The following is a 17,867-nucleotide window of genomic DNA, read 5'->3' as shown; positions in this document are numbered from 1 at the left end:
CAAGAAGTAATGGGCTTAGTCTGCAGCAAGGGAGATTTAGGTTAGTTGAAACATAAAGGTTAACAAGTAACATTCTATAAATACATTAAAAGCAAGAGGAAGATCAAGGACTGAGTAGGCCTGTTACTCAGTGAGGGGGGGAAACAATAATGGAAAATGTGTATATGGCAGAAGTGCTAAATAACTTTTGTTTTAGTTTTCACCAAAAGATTTAATAGCTACTGGACATCTAACTTAATGAATGCTGGTGAAAATGAGGTAGGATCAGAGGCTAAAATAGGGAAAGAACAAGTTAAAAATTACTTACACAAGTTAGATGTCTTCAAATCACCAGGGCCTGATGAAATACATCCTAGAATACTCAAGGAGCTGATTGAGGAAGTATCTGAGCCATTCGTGATTACCTTCAAAAAGTCATGGAAAACTGAAGAAATTCCAGAGGACTGGAAAAGGGCAAATATAGCGCCAATCTATAAAAAGGGTAATAAGGACAACCTGGGGAATTACAGACCAGTCAGTTTAACTTCAGTACCTGGAAAATAATGGAGCAAATAATGTAATCAATTTGCAAACACCTAGAAGATAATAAAGTGATAAGTAACAGTTGGCATGGATTTGTCAAGATCAAATCATGTCAAACCAACCTAGTAGCTTTCTTTAACAGGGTAACAAGCCTTGTGGATAGAGGGAAGTGATAGATGTGGTATATCTTGACTTTAGTAAGGTTTTTGATACTGTCTCACATGACCTTACGCACAAACTAGGGAAATACAACCTAGCTCGAGCTAGAATAAGGTGAGTGAATAACTGGTTGGAAAACAGTTCCCAGAGAGTAGTTATCAGTGGTTCACAGTCATGCTGGAAGGGCATAATGAGTGGAATCCCGCAGGGATCAGTTCTGGGACCAGTTCTGTTCAAAATCTTCATCAGTTATTTAGATAATGGCATAGAGAGTTTGCTTACAAAATTTGCGGATGATGCCAAGCCCTGAAGGGTTGCAAGTGCTTTGGAGGATAGGATTAAAATTCAAAATGATCTGGGCAAACTGGAGAAATGGTCTGATGTAAATAGGATGAAATTCAGTAAGGACAAATGTAAAGTACTCCACTTAGGAAGGAACACTCAGTTGTACACATGCACAAAATGAGAAATGACTGCCTAGGAAGGAGTACTGTGGAAAGGGATCTGGGGGTCATAGTGGACCACAAGCTAAATATGAGTCAACAATGTAACGCTGCAAAAAAAGCAAACATCCTTCTGGGATATATTAACAGTAATATTGTAAGCAAGATACAAGAAGTAATTCTTGTGCTCTACTATGCACTGATTAGGCCTCAGCTGGAGTATTGTGTCCAGTTCTGGGCACCACATTTCGGGAAAGATTTGGACAAAAGTCCAGAGAAGAGCAACACAAATGATTAAAGGTCTAGAAAACATGACCTATGAGGAAAGATTGAAAAAACCTGGGGTTGTTCTCTCTGGAGAAGAGAAGACCGGAGTATGTGGGGGGGGGCAGGGGGAGGGTTCAGTCGGGGGACATACTAGTTTTCAAATACGTAAAAGGTTGTTTCAAAGAGGAGGGTGAAAAATTGTTCTCCTTAACCTCTGAGGATAGGACAAAAAGCAATGGGCTTAAATTGCAGCAAGGCGTTTTAGGTTGGACATTAGGAAAGATTTCCTAAATATCTGGGTAGTTAAGCACTGGAATAAATTGCCTAGAGAGGTTGTGGAATCTCCATCATTGGAGAGTTTAAAGAGCAGGGTTAGACAAACACCTGTCAGGGATGGAGATAATACTTCAGTCCTGCCTTAAGTGCAGGGGACTGGACTAGAAGACCTCTTGAAGTCCCTTCCTGTCCTACAGTTCTATGATTCGATGTTAAGGAAAGCTTTCTAATTATAAGGATAGTTAAGCTCTGGAATAGGCTTCCAAGGGACATTGTTGTAGAATCCCCATCATTGGAGACTTTAATAAAAGGTTGGACAAACCTTTGGTCTAAGGTTAACTTGGTCCTACCTCAGCACAGGGACTGGACTTGATGGCCTCTCATTTCTGTGATTCTTTGCATTTGTACTACTCACAGTAAGATTGTCTTAAGGGTAAGAGGTATCTCAGTGGTATGTAATTTACATGGGAATTGTTTAGAAATATACTTTGTAAAAAGCTTAGTCTGTATTTGTCAGCCTTATTTTGAGTTAATCAGTGGTCTCCTGAGTGTGATTTTCGAAGTCTCAGCTGCTTGCTTTAACCAACAAAACTATACTTTTACTGTAGTTTTTATTGCAGAGCTGTTGCAATGGTGAAGTGTGAGCAGGACTCTCTTCTGCCCTGTTTATAGTGAACTAAACTATGTTAAATTGTTGTTCTAGAAGCTTCATTGGTGACTATACAAATCAGTAAAAAACGTAATTTGATTCTTAGACCAAATTGACTTTCCCATGGTGACAACTAGAAAAACCCCTTTGGCCTCTAAACAGAGTAAATTTGCAATGGTATACAAAAAATTGAAAAACTAAGGTGCTATTTTCAGCCACCTTTTGGCCCTAAGTGTAATTCTAAGTCCTTGGTCTGGAGTTGTATCATGGGCCCCAGGAGATGCAGTATTTTGGGTTGGTTGTTTTTCTAATCAGGTTTGAGGAAAACAAAATCACATGACACAATAGAAAAACATTTTTCGGGTGAAAAGTCAAATATTTTTTAAATAGGTGCAAAAATTTTTGTTTCATTTTTTGTTTTGTTTTGGGGATATTTTTTTGGTTGTTTTTGTTTAGTTACATACCTTTTATGAGCTTTGTCAAGTCACATTGCCTTGTTCAGGGTCCTGAGGGTACAGATATTAAAATAAGCTCCACATCCAGACAACTTGTTGAAATCGCAAGAATCTCTAGGGCTTTTTGGGTCAAGTAGGATCAGGAGGATCATAACAGGGTTAAAAAAAGAACGAGATAAATTCATGGAGGATAGATCTATCAATGGCTATTATCCAGGATGGGCAGGGATGGTGTCCCTAGCCTCTGTTTGCCAGAAGCTGGGAATGGGCAATGGGATGAATCACTTGTTGGATTACCTGTTCTGTTCCTTCCCTCTGGGGCACATGGGATTGGCCACTGTCAGAAGACAGGATACTGGGCTAGATGGACCTTTGGTTTGACCTAGTATAGCCGTTCTTATGAGTGTTGATGAAGGCCTAGAACTCTGCTAACAATCTGGGGTCGCTTGAAACCTGTTTTGACCTTTAAAAAGCAGTTGCTTGTTGCAACAAGAAGGCAAAAATATTGCAGAGTAGAGTATGGTGCCAGATCACTGCTGCGGATGTTCGTACTGGCATTTGTTTTCAGTGCTACAGCCACTGGCAGTTTTCTGCGAGTGTCGTGAGCATACCGTAACTGTCAGCATGTAGTACGCTGCTGTTACAGAAAGCACTTTAAATATAAATCCAAAGTGATAGGAATTAGTTGGGAACAAATAATTTGGCTGGATTTTCTGCAACGTAATGTCAGGAATGACAGCAGCAAGAATTTATTGCAAAAGACTAGTATTTTGAGAGGAGATAACAGTGTACAGTGGATGCCACTTAAAAAATAACAGGAGTTAACACATTGAGTGTTTGACTTTAGTGTGGTATTGACACTATTTCTTATACTTCAGGTAGGAAATACCACAGTAAAGTCCAATACTGTAACGTAGTAAACCATTGCTTTTTTGGAGGAATGCACCTACATTTTAGAGTGTTTAATATTCAGGTAAAGTTACAGAGTATGCAACTTGTCCAGGCATTAAACAGTCCCCTTTAGCCCAGCTGCAGCAAACCTGGAGTAATCTGGTTTGGCAAACTCCTGCAGTAAACTGAAAATCTCTCTCACCATCCTAGGCCATAGTGATGGTCCCAGTGTCAACATGTGAGGATTTTTCCATATTAATTTTAGTTTAGGTTATTGTATAAATCCTTTTATTTGTATCAATTTCTCTAGCTGTACATATCTTTTATTTTTGCTAGCCCACCTGCTGGATCATGTTTGAAGCTCACTTATATTTTTAGTCTAGGTTTTTGTTACAATGGAATGTGATCATATAATTAAATACTGTATTATAATGCATAAGAACAATGGGGCTGAATTCAGGTTGTGTGCCTGTGCAACCTTAATTCTGGCATTTCCGAACTTCTGAGTGCTTGATCTTTTAAGGTAGGTTTTCTTTGTGTGTAATTTCATAAAAATGTTTTAAGCAAACTGGAAAAAAACGAAATTCTATCATGTCAGACCGTGATCTCCACCTTGGGTTATTGGCAAGATTGGGATATTTACATCCATAGTACAGTTGTCTGGCGCTTGAGCAAATAGAGTAATTGGCAGCAGTAGAAGGCCGTATTCTTCTGTGTGAACCAGCCACTAGACAGGGGGAGAGACAAACTTAGTTTTATAACTATTTGCTAGACAACAAAGGAATGTTGAGACTCAGCATCCTGAGTTCAGTTCCAGATTCTGGAGGAGCATGTGTTCTACTGGTTACACTGTCCCCACCCCCTTTCTGCTATCTTTTTCCCCTTCCTGGCTCCTGCTCCTCCCTCCCCTCTGCATTACAGTCAAGCGATTTCTTCCTCTCTGTGCTGCCTGGGCACCAACAGGGGGAGCATTGAGAGTATGAGAGTCTCCTTGCTCTCAGTTCTGATTCCTAACACCAAAATGACCCCAGCTGCTGGGAGAAGGAATTGGAGGGAAAGTCCTGCATGGGATTGAGCATGCTTAATTAGTTGCCTTGTGGGGATGGTACCTGTGCAGTCTGATCTCATGTGAGAGCTGTGAGGGATCAGAGCATGATCAGTGAAGACCGACTATTTGGAATTTTTATCTGCCAAACTTTAACAAGTCTCTACTTAGCATGTGCAAACTGAGATTTTTTTTTTCCAGAGGTTTAGAACTTGGCCAAATTAGAATGAATCTTCATGAGAACATCAAAAGGCAAATCTTTGGCATCAAGGTGACCCCCTGGCAAATTACAAGTCCCTGCTCCAAAGCACGAGGGAGTCTGAGCTTCTTAACAAGGTGGTTGTAAGAATTTTTTTTATCATGGGCAATATTATCAGGCATTTTTCTCTAATCTCACTCTCAATAATAGCAGAACTGTTTTAACTGAAACTTTGCTTCAAATTGGATTTTTTTGGGAGACACCTAGCATAGAAAATTTCAGCTCAAAGGGTTTGTTTGGCAAAGTTATAAGCAACTGAAAACATCGTCTTATAATGGGTAATGTTGGGCAACTTTAACTATAGGCAGTGCTATCAGCTCCACCCATAATATAAAAATAAAGTATTTGAGAATTACGTGCCCTGATACATGTTCATTAGTAATGCAAAGGGGGCTCCAATGTTACTTTATTTTCCCAGATGTTGCTGCCAAGCTAGTTTTCAATGAATTTGTGTCTAAAACAGTCACTGGGAGGGGTTACATTTGAACAATTTGCGGTATACATCTTCTTTTGATCTTCTGTAAATGCACAATGCATAGACATCCAAAATGTCTAATCCTATTAAGACTGCTTTATTGAACTCTCAAACTATGATCTCCAAAGCTATTTTAATGGGAAATATGTCTTGAAGAACTCAAATTGGATGTCTAGTTGTTTTGGCTGTGGCTTTAATAGCTCATGATGTCATGATTGACTTAGTTGAAGCTTGTCCTTTTAATTTGGACCCTTTTTTCCCCCAACGTTCCTTATTTGTTGTATGGGGTAGCAGAAATTTGTTCCTTTGTGGATTAATCACTGAGATCATGGTTAGTTCTCCAGGTCCTTTTTAGGACGTTTGACTGTCCCTTTCTGAATTCCAATTCTTTCAGTTATGTTTGTTTACAGACTTTCTAAACTGTCAAATAGCACCTTCTCTTTGATTGCATCAAATGATCTTCTGACCATTGGCTAAACTCCAATTGGTAATTCAGTTTTTCTGGTCACTGCTTATATGCTTTTATCACTGAATCAGTTTAAAGCCAAGAAAGTTCAACATACTGGCCCAAACTCTAGCGGTAAGCAAATCTCAAAAAGTTTGGAGTATAGATTTAATTTCGGTCAAAAAACGAAAGTTGGGCTACTTGCATGAAGGATTCACTTCTGCAATATTGATCTGAAATTTTCCCAAAAGCAGACTTTCCTTGAGAGGTTTCTGTCTTTGTTCATAGCAGTTATTGGCAGGACAATGTACGTAGAGAGGAATATATATAAACACTTCAGAACCTTTTATAGAAAGATTTTGTTCTGGAAATAACTGAAGATTTAGTGTAGGTCTTTTATCTGAACTAGTTTGATTTACCCCATCTGAGTGCTGTCTTTCACAGATTATCTTGGGGAGCAATTTCCTCAGCTCTGTATTACTTAGTTTTTTTCGGTGTGATGTGTTCTGATTTCTATTTACCATAATACATAAATGCTCTTTTGTAAGTATGACTTCTCTGTGCACCTACTCTTTGTTTATTTATGTGGGTAAATGGATGAGCTCTGCCGTATGAATTGGAAGAACAGTTGGAAGACTGAGCTAAACTTTTTCTTTCATCAAAGAATTTGACTAATTTTTAATGATGGTTTCTGAAAGGACACTGGCGATTAAAAAAGAAATCACATAATTGAGATCTTTTTTAAAACAACTGTGGTTACAGAAAACACCAAAGATGTTTTTAGCTGAAAGATTAGAGAGCAATTAACCCTTTTCCAGTTTGTTTGAGCATTTTGGTGGGGAGGGATATCTCAGTGGTTTGAGCATTGGCCTGCTAAACCCAGGGTTGTGAGTTCAGTCCTTGAGGGGGCCATTTAGGGAACTGGGGTAAAATCTGTCTGGGGATTGGTCCTGCTTTGAGCAGGGGGTTGGACTAGGTGACCTTCTGAAGTCCCTTCCAACCCTAATCTTCTATGATTCTATGTGACACTATTCTTTGTATAGTCAGTTTTATTTCCCCCTTAATAGCCAGTTGGCTTTCCCCTCTTTGCAGAGTAAAAGACCCACACAAGAAAGAATCCCCCCTCCCCCCAACAAAAAAAATTATAAACCCATGAGAATGGGGTGGAAGAGTGGAACAATTGGTGGCAACAAAAGAGAGGAAGGATGGTCCACTGCCTGGGGTGGTAGCCTGGAACTCAGAAGTTCAGGGTTAAATTCCTTGTTCTGCTCCAGACTTCCTGTGTGACCTTGAGTAAGTCACACAGTCTCACTGTGCCTCTGTTCCCTCTTCGTAAAACGGGGATAATAATGGATAATTCCTACTTCGCAGGTGTGTTCTGAGGATAAATACACTGAAGATATGTGCGGCACTCCCATTCTGTGTTAATGGGTAGAATAAGTAGGGGGTATAGTCTCAGATAGATAAGTGGGGGATTCCGGGACAAGGGGTAGTGCCTGAAACTTCTAACTTGTTTCTAAAAACTGACTGATTTGTTTAAAAGGAATGCAGTTAATTTGAAATTTAAAGTCCTGCACTAGCCAGACGCTTTTCTTAAAAGGAGACTTGTTTTTATTAGCTATGTGCCTGGGATTAAAAAGGCTTGCTGTGTTAGATGCTGGACCATTGCAAAAATAGCACTTCTGCTTGATGCCAGTGTTAAGGCCCATTATCTTACAAAACACCAGGGTTAGACATACTTAATTATTTAGAAATCTGGTTGTTTTCGAATTGTGAACCTTGAAAAATTCATGATACTGTTAATCTTTCATTTTTTCTACATTTCCATTCCAAGCTGATTTTAATGGTTGCCATCTTGAGGATTGTAAAAGCTAAAATGAGTACTGTGCATCATCTGAAAAAGTCCCATATTTTCCACTTAACTTAGCATTTGTAACTCCTGAAGGTGGAGGCACTGACTGCTTTTATGATGATAGCAGCAGCATAGGACTGAAATAGATGGACAAGCTTTGTTGGGAGAAAAAACTACAGTGATAGTTCAAAAAGGCCTCAATTTGCAGACCTTCAACACATCCTGCCAAAGCTACGTGTAGGAGGAGGGACCAGATGGGGGTTTTGGGTGGAAAAGATTTGCACAGCTATCAAGAAGTTTCCAAGTTATTCACTAACAAAAAATTTGAAACAATAAATTGGGTGATCTTCACTCTTGAAATTCCAACAATTTATAACTTTGGTAGACCAGTAATCTCATTTCAGGATCTATAAACTTAAGCATTTGCCCTGGACTGGTGATCGGAAAGGAGGACCTTTTCCAGGCCTGGACCCATTTGATTGCTTTGTCAGGTCACTTCGTGACCTGAAATGCCAAAGGAACTATCATTGTTTTAGTCTTCATCTATTTAGCAAGTGTGTCTGGGATTGACTCTTTTGTGTTTATTGATCAGCCTTGATAAGAATGGCAGTTGGTATTTGATTATCATTTGCAGAGAGGTTTTAGTGTTTCTTTGGGTTCCCCTCCCCCAGCATTAAACATTCGTATTTATAGTAAAACTCTTCAGATTTAACATTAATTCACTTTTGGGGAAAAAATGTACTATGGGAACGGCATTTTTAAAAGAGATCTAATTTCTAAATGATGATTGGACTATTTCTAACCTAACTGAGCTATGATCATTAAAGCTGTAGCCATTCAAATTTAACAACTAACTTGTGTTATCAGAGTTATGAATTTCAGTCAAATTTTCAGTTCCTCTGCGAGACAGATTGCTTGCCTTACAATTTGAGCTCCCTCGGATATGAAAGGTATTTTTTGTCTGTTTTTACAAATATCTGTCTGACCGTTCAGAGTTTTCACTGCAGAACTGATATGCTTGGTCAGCTCCTGATCTCGCTCCTGTTGAAATCAGTGGAAAAACTCATGTGGACTTCACTGGTAGTTGGATGAGGCCTTCAATCTGTGCAATATTCTCACTTTGGGAGTAGATCCTCCATTTCCAACAGCCACCATTTCAAGCGGTGAATATCTTAGATGTAATGTTTTGATGATTAAAGTTATTAATTTGTCATCTTCATAGGGAATGGAAACTACTATACCAGGGTTTCTCAAACTGGGGTCGCCGCTTGTGTAGGGAAAGCCCCTTGCGGGCCGGGACGGTTTGTTTACCTGTCCTGTCCGCAGGTCTGGCTGATCACGGCTCCCACTGGCCGCAGATCGCTGCTCCGGGCCAATGGGAGCAGCGATCTGTGGCCAGTGAGAGCCGTGACCGGAGCAGCGATCCGCGGCCAGTGGGAGCCATGATCGGCCGGACCTGCGGATGGGGCAGGTAAACAAACTGGCCTGGCCCGCCAGGGGTTTTCCCTACCCAAGCTGCGACCCCAGTTTGAGAAACCCTGCACTATATGCCCTAATAGTCTCTACACATTAACTTAACTTAGGTTTGTTTTTGTTTTTTAAACTTTTAGATTACTTTAATTTCCACTGGTTAAATTCATCACCCTCAAATTGTCTGAAACTCTGCAGCTTGTGTGTTTACTCTCTGTTGGATCTGGATAATGCTCTTTTTGACTGTGTTCCTGGCTGACTTCCTTTTTCATACAAAGCCCGTACCTTAGAGTTTCCAGAAATTTCTTGGCACCCAAACCAGTCCGATGCTGCTTGAATTGCACAACGTTTGACAAAACATATGACAAAATTCTAATCTGACTCTAGAATGTTTATCTAGATAAGATTTAATTTTAAAAGCAATAATACGTATTATTTGTATATGGTAGCGACTGGAAGCTCCAGACATGGACCAGGACCCCTTTTTACTCTGCATTCCCCCACCCCTGGATCTATTTTTATGCAGCAATCTGTGCATTGGGAGGTCACATGGGGGATGCTGTATAAAGTTTGGGTTCAGTGTTCGTCCTTGAACTCTAATTCTGGCCTGATTTTAGCTGTCACTATAATCCGATATCATTTGATCCCATGACACTGGAGTACACAGCAGTTTCATTAGTATGTTACTCTATCTCACAGAGCATTAGTTTAAAATATTAACAGAAAATAGGAACTGTGATACCTCTTATATCTGTAATGCATCTTATATACCTATAAAATACCACATTGCATTTCACTAAATCAGGCTTGTTTTCAGGTGTTTCTGCATTGGGTACATGAGATTAATATAAAAAGAGCCTGATTACATTTTGCTAGACAGCTTTCAAATGTCTTGTGGGCTATTGTGTTTGTAAGTAAAATGGTTTGTCATGGAAGAAATGAGAATGACAAGAATATTCAACCTAAAAATATAATTTAAAGGGGTATCAGCTTAAAGAACACTTCTTAATTCTTTTTATCCAGTATTGTTCCATGTAACACCTAAAATGACTGTAATTGAAAGAAATTGAGAGAACAGCACCTGTCCAATTTGTTTAGCATATATTTTACTAACTTTGCATATAGTCAGTTTCACAATATCTGCTCCCCCTTCTTCTTTTCATAGTACCTTCCCTTCCTCATTACAGCAAGTTTGTGTGGGGGTTTTAAACAGCAATACAGGGGAGAAAACCATGTTTAAAATAGGAAAAGTGACTGTAAAATCACGAATTTTCAGAAGGTTTATTACCTGAAACTGCTTTGAATGCTTTTTTTAATAACTGATTAGATTTCATGTTGATTATGTTCCTTTTAAAAGTCATATGCTTTCCAAAACACACGTATATTGTGCATAGTATAATCCGGAACCCAAATTTATGTTTTTTCCTGGGCAGCTCCTAGTTATAATACTCCCATATCTTTCCCCACTACTTTCAACAGGTATATGTGAATCTCTTTGCCAACATGTCTGTATGTTGTCTTGCAGCAGCATGTGGTAAAATTCTTCTTGCAACGGAAAGAATTCCCAGATGGCTGCTATCAGAAATGGAATGCCCCAAACTCTGCAAAGCACCAAAATTTCCAGCCAAAAACCAGGCCCCTCCTAACTCTATTTTTTTTCTTTTAATGTCTTTTACATCTTGTGGTACAAATGCTCTTGAAACTCATTGGGTTTCTTTTACCAGGACTAAACAAAGCTCTCTTTTTTTTTCCCCATGTAAATAGCTTAAAATATAAACGACTTCTGTTACATCTCTTTACAGTCAAGTGTTAAGTAATGGTATTAGAGAATGAGGTTGCTGTTAATTTCTTTTTTTCACTAAAGCCCAGGTGAATGTTTATTTTCAGAATTTACGTAATTCAATTTTGGGCTTTATTAGGTTAGCGTGTATTCAAACCTCTGTGCATGCCAACCCAAGCATTCCTTCTCATTCACACATCCACCTTCACAATAAACCCAAGAAAAGGATGTAGGGATAGGGGGATTACTCACTCAGATTGCTGAACTGTGGATTGCTCTTCCAGTTGTGCCCAAAATTCAAATCAATGTTTGTTGAGCCCAGTTTGCCCCTCTGTGCAGTAACTCCAATGTTTTCCCCATGTAGAAGTTTGAATATTAACATCTGGAATCCATATGCTGTAAACAATTGATTGTAATGGTTGTTAACTGGAAATGGCCTTGTAGATTTTAGCCTACACAGCCTGGGTAGAGCTGTGAATAAATGAGATTGTGTATTGCTCCTAAAGTCAACAGCATAGATCTATCTCAAATATTCAGTTGCATTTCAATTTAGTCACTCTAACTTGAAGTCCAGGGGAAGTGTGAATGTGTGTTGAATGACATGCTTATCATTAGGAGTAAGTGTTTGTGAAATTACCCTGGAGCAGAACAGGCACCTGTTGTACAATCGGCATGTTCTACAAGCTTTCACTTTAAAATACTTTCCTAAGCCAAATGAATATGAAGTGTGTTGTTCAGAGAATGTAATTGTAATTTACCCTGTTACGACAATTTTTGTGTGAAGGGAGTGTTTGTGAAAGTTGCCAGATTGAGAGTCCAAGATGCTAACAGGACAGAATAACATAAAACATAGTTTATAAAGTCTTCAGAACAAGGATGTTACTTCTGTGTCTGTTCCGAATCAGGCATATTTATGATGCTTTATTATAGATGAAGTTGGTATCAACACCAATATTTTTCCATTATAAGCCTCTGTTTTCAATCGCTTCTTATATTGCCAATTTTTAACTGTTTGGGCTGCAATTTTCCTTACATGTTCTCTGCCTCAGGAGAATTTTTTTAAAGCTTCAGTGAAAAATCTTAGCTATTCCAGAGAATAAGGTTAGAAAGAGTAGATAGTATTGGCAATGTTAAAAAAAATGTTTCCAACTGTGGCTTTGAAGAGCTTTAGCACTTTAGACGTTGGGAGCAGGAACTTGAAATTTAGCAGGGAAATTGTTGTCAGAGTCAGAAGTGCCTTTTATTATTTCCTTAGAAGTCCACCCGATTTATCCCAAGTTACAAGCATCTGAAAATCACCATTTGCACTTGTTCAGTAGAGCTTATTCGAATTGGCTGCTAAAATCACTGAACATTCTATCCACATGGGGCATACTCGCCTACCCCAGAGTTTGACTTCTACACAGAAACGGCAGCATCAGCCAGCCCTTTTTGCTTAAGGGAAGGAGTGCTGTGCCAGGAGTCAAGAAGAGAGGAATTCTAGGGCTTGTCTATACTTAAAATGCTACAGCAGCAGCACTTTGGTATAGACACTACCTATGCCGACGGGAGGCATTCTTTTGTCGGCAGAGGTAATCCACCTCTCGGAGAGATGGTAGCTAGGTGGGTGGAAGAATTCTTCCGTCCACCTAGTGCTGTCTATACGGGGATGTAGGTCGACTTAGCTACGCCATTCAGGGGTGGGGATTTTTCACACCCCAAGCAATGTTGTTATGCTGCCCTAATTTTCTAGTGTAGACCAGGCCATACTCTCAGATCTTCTACTTATTGGTGTTCATAATTCCATGTACTTACATCTCTTCGTGTTGAGCAAAGTCTCACATCCCTCTCTTGAAAGTCAGGTAGTTCTAATTCCTCGCATTTTACAGATGGGGTAACTGAGATGCCACACAAGGTCACTTTGAACAGAGCGTATAATAGAATATGATCTCCGCTATAGCTACCCAAGCCTTATCCACTCGTCCACACATGGCTTTTCAAAACAGCTGGCCTGGATTTATATGCTTAGGTGGGCTGTTGTTAACTGCTAGACCCGTTCACTAGAGCCAGGAGTGGATCCCAGTATTTATAATTTCCAACCTTCTACTGCTATCTAGCAAAATGTGTCGTGTTCCCCTCAAGTGACTGGTCCATATAGAGGTTAATGCTCTACTGCTTCTTCAGGCACTCCTTTAGCTGAAGTGGAAGGGTTTTTTTTTTACTGTAATTTAAAGGTCCTGGGTTCCAACTCTGCTAATGTAGACCCAGAAAGGGGTTCCATATAAGGGAATTTCCTCAGTTTTCTGTTTGTTTTGTTTGTTTTTGTGTGTGTGGGGGGGGGAGAGGGTTAAAACCTTAAAATAACCAAAAACAAATTTGTGTTTAAAGGAATGTTGTAGCTGCAGAGTCAAGGACTCAGAAATTAGGAAACACCAGAATTAAGGTTGCCTCTGAAACCTCACTTTGACCAGTTTGTGCATATGCATTACGATAGTCTTGAATTATATGATCATTACTTGTTCCAGTGGGATGCCTGCTTCATTCATTGCACAATCTGGACAGTGAATGAGGCAGAGGGTTGTAAGAAAAGAACAGTGTTCTTCAGTGGTAAAGGCAACGTGATTTCTGATTCTACCACATACTTTCTATGTGATGTTGCATAAGACTGTGGTGCGTTGGTACAAGTTAAGATTGCATAGACCAGTGCTTCTCAAAGCTGGTCCTCCGCTTGTTCAGGGAAAGCCCCTTGCGATCCGGGCCGGTTTGTTTACCTGCCGCGTCCTCAGGTTTGGCCGATCGCGGCTCCCACTGGCCGCGGTTTGCTGCTGCAGGCCAATGGGGGCTGCGGGAAGGGCGGCCAGCACATCCCTCAGCCCACGCCGCTTCCCGCAGCCCCCATTGGCCTGGAGCGGCGAACCATGGCCAGTGGGAGCTGCAATCGGCTGGACCTGCGGATGAGGCAGTTAAACAAACTGGGCCGGACTGCCAGGTGCTTTCCCTGAACAAGCGGCGGCCCGACTTTGAGAAGCACTGGCATAGACAACCATAGTACTGGCATTGCCTGACTTTAGAGTGCTTGACTTTGCAACCTTAATTTTCCTAAAACATAGGGCTTTCTTTGTATGTATTAAGCAACATGGCACAGGTAGTGTCAGTGCAGACTTTCCCACACGGAACTGTTGATGTCCCTCGTTCCTGTCCAGGAGCAGTTACTCTTAGGGGGGAAAAGAGAAGTTCCAGTCTCCTTTGCCATTCAAAATTTTGCCTGTTTTACACTGCCAACAGAGTGCCATTCATGATGGTGGTTACTGTGGAGTGTGTATGCAAATACCGATTAACCAGGAAAGCTTCGCCACAACTAAATACTATTTAAATAATAAATGCTAGTTATTGATTGTTTTTCTAGTTTTTTTTTAATCATCATAAAAACCTTTAATGAAGCAAAATTCTCTAATGTTACATCATGAGGGTTCATATTCTTCAACTTTGAGTATGCCTTTTCAGTCCTCTCTCTGATGGCTTCTTATCTTCTGTTCCCGACTCTTGGACAGGGAGCCATTGCGGCGGTACATAGGCCATGGAGGGAGTGTTAGCAGGCACGATAAAGCAAACCCAGCCATAACTATCTAGACAGCCCAATTGAACTGCTCAGTGATGTAGCCATAGATAAAACCAATTACTGGAGAAACAAGAATGATCCTTCGAAAAATCTGTTCTGCTAGTTTTTGACCCTGGTAGTCCATCTGGGTGGGGATGGAGCCGAATACGTCCAGCATGGTGCTAGCGACGGCGTTCACCTCGCCGGCTGCTTCCCCACTCTCGCTGAGATTTGGAATTGCCCGCCCCGCCTTGAGAAGCACAGGCCTCGGAGACGCTCCCAGCCTCCAAAAGGGAAACTTCAGGAGTGTCCTGAGAGCCAAAGCCGGCCCCGGCCTGGGAGGTGGAGGCCTCAGTGGCACCGGCCTTGGAGGAGGAGGGAGGCGAGGTCTCGTGGGCGGTAGCCTCCCTGCCGGACCGGCTAGTCCGCGTCGACACTCCACCAGTGGCGGCAGAGGAGCGGGTCCGAGTCTGGAAGGTAGGCGCTGAGCTGGCCGGGTAGAAAATTATTTACAAGCTTCTCTCCAGCACTCCTATTCTACCAGGACCCCAGACAACACAAACTATGGTCAGATAGCTAATTCCAGTAGTGGATTCAGAAATGTCAAATGTATCAAATTACTTTTGTAAATTACATTTCACAGTTCTTTCATGGCAGTCAGTGTCGCCTATGTTTCGAGCTTTCAGACTGCTGTCTTGATCTTAATGGGTGCAATTGGAGATGTAGTTTGAATTAATTACGCTTTAAGACAAAAATGTAAAAAAAAAAATCTCTAGACGTAAAGCTGTTGCTTAAAAATGTTTATATTAGAAATTCCTTCCTTGACAGGTACAAATAAACACTTACTGTAGGTGAAAGGTGACGTGAGAGTGATGTCAGTGCAGTGTCTGGTAGTTCATCTTTGAGTATAAAGTGAAGGCAAGGGAAACCGAGTATGTTGGTTATAATTCCCAGGCTTGCAAAATGCCTGTTAATGTTCTACACTTCCAGATAAGGGTATCAATGTACTTTACACCAGGAGTGGGGAACCTTTTTTGTGTCGGGGCCATTGACCCACCGAAAAAATTAATGGCAGGCTACACACGTTCAACTCACCTACTGGGCGGGTGGGGTGGGGTGGGGTGGGGGAGCGCTTGGGGCTTCCGGAGCTCGTGGCTCCAACCCCGCACACGCGAAGCCCCGAGCCTCTGCGCACGCTCTCACACACACACACACGATGGGGCTGGAGCCATGAGTGCCGGCTCGCCCCACCGTGGGGGGAAGCCCCAAGCCTCCGCACCCCTGTAGGCTGCTGGTTGCCCACCCCTGCTTTACACACACAGCCTCACAACTTCCATGTGAGAGAGGTTATTGTTTTTGCAGATGGGGACACTGAGGCAGATAGAAGTTAAGTGACTTACCAAAAGTTTCAATATGAGTTAGTGGAAGAGCAGGGAGTAGAACCAATATTCTTACTCTGTCATGGGTTCTCACTACGGAAGTTCACTCCCACCAAAAACTATACTTTTGCTGACGTTGTCTCATCCTACAAGGTTTAGAATCTTTCCTTTCTTTTGCCTTTAAAAATACTGTATCAGTTGAATGACTGTGCTTTCCTCATTCACTTACACGTAGTTTCTGGCACACTAGTTATTCTAATTGTGTTTGCCAAGAGCGAGTTACATAACATGTATTGGTACAGGCAGTAAAAACAACGGCTAAAAGCAGAGAGGGATGCTCAGTTCTAAATTCCAAAATTACTTCATCACAAATATACAGATCCCTGCTGTGGTGGCATGGAGACTGCACGGAGCTTGTTACTGCACTGGCCCCACGACACCCCCAAAAATTAGATGCCAAGGCCATATTGCTGTGTTGTGCTGTACGGAATGACATCCATTAATGATTATGTCCTCCTAGGCTTTTGGACCCTGACTTTACTCATTTTTCAAGACTTGGCTGGCAAGATTCAGCTCACTGTGGGTGAGTCTGAGCTCAGGTGATCGGCACTCACAGCTGGTCCACGCTGGGAACTTATGTCAGCATAGCTGTGTCCCTCCAGTGTGAAAAATCCACACCCCTGAGAGACGTGCTGCCCTAACCCCACGTGTTAACAGTGCTGGGTCGACAGAAGAATTCTTCCATCAACCTAGCTACTGCCTCTCGGGGCGGTGGATTAACTTCGCTGATGGGAGAACCCTTCCTGTTGGCCTAGGTAGCATCTACACTGAAGTGCTACAGTGACTCAGCTGCTGCACTGCAGCCGTGCTGTTGTAGAGGTTTGTGTGGGCATTCCCTCAGACTTAGCCTAGCCTAGGTGGAGCATCCTCTCTGCAAAGCGTACCCATGCCAGACCAGTTTGGTTGGATCCACACTAGTAGTGTGCTCATGGATGAGAGGCTCTAGGAAAGATGTGGAGGGGGTTGGCTGTCTTTTAGTGTTTTTCAGTTGACCATAAGTGCAGCTGCTGTCCTGGTACAGAAACACATCTGGTTTTGGGAACAGAACAGGGTTAGTCTGGGTGCTCTGGTGAGATAGAGGTCATCCCACTGCACTAAGAACTGCTGACTTAGCTTGTGTCCAGTGTGGTGTTGGCTGCCCAGATGTATTCTCAACGCTTCAAGCCAGTGTGAACATTTATCTTGTTTGCATGTCCAATATCTTTTATAATGTGCCTGTGTTGTGCAAACAAGCAAGTTTCCAAGAGATGCTGTGGATTAGATTGCCTTTATCAATTAATCCATGCAATACTTCTGAATATTATTGGTGAAAATATAAGAAGCCATATATGACATGTTCTCCAGCCTCTTCCATCTTTTAAAGTGATAATTGGGCCCCTGTTGAAACTGTGGAGTAAAACAAAATAACTTGAACATCACTAGGAAACAGCGATCCTTCAAATGTATTACTGTATATATACACATTGTTCTAGTCTCTTGAATGTCATAACCTGTTCGAAGAACAGTTTGCTCTACAGATGTGACGCCCTTGGCGCTTTACTCTTGCCTTTCCAAAACAGTCCTTTTGTGTAGCACTACACGCTAATGTTTACACATAGTTTTTTGTTTTCATTTGGGGATGTTCAGAAGGGACTTCAATACCGTAGTAAAATCTGGAAGATGTGGACGAACAGCTGAGAGAAAGCTCAAAGCAATCATGTGGAATGAAAGCTAGTTTACTTGGCAAGTGCCAAGAATCAGTTTGTTTTTACTTCGATGAAACTAGATTATGGTATTAAAATCCCTAAGACGTGAACATTCTTGCGTCGATAAAGCATGTGATGAAATTAAACTTGAACTAACTGCTAATTATATGCAGATTTA

General features: G+C 41.3%; 1 protein-coding gene and 1 pseudogene across 1 annotated transcript in view; one reads left to right on the top strand and one right to left on the bottom strand.

Annotated features, from left to right (window-relative positions):
• Positions 1-17,867, top strand: part of RRP15 (ribosomal RNA processing 15 homolog) — a 41,403-nt gene that overhangs the window by 19,797 nt on the left and 3,739 nt on the right. The window lies entirely within an intron of this gene.
• On the bottom strand, positions 14,448-14,743 carry LOC123365828 (annotated as a pseudogene).

This window comes from Mauremys mutica, chromosome 3, assembly GCF_020497125.1.
Source record: "Mauremys mutica isolate MM-2020 ecotype Southern chromosome 3, ASM2049712v1, whole genome shotgun sequence".
In the NCBI taxonomy this organism is placed as follows: Eukaryota; Metazoa; Chordata; order Testudines; family Geoemydidae; genus Mauremys; species Mauremys mutica.
This window is presented reverse-complemented; position numbering and strand designations above follow the sequence as displayed.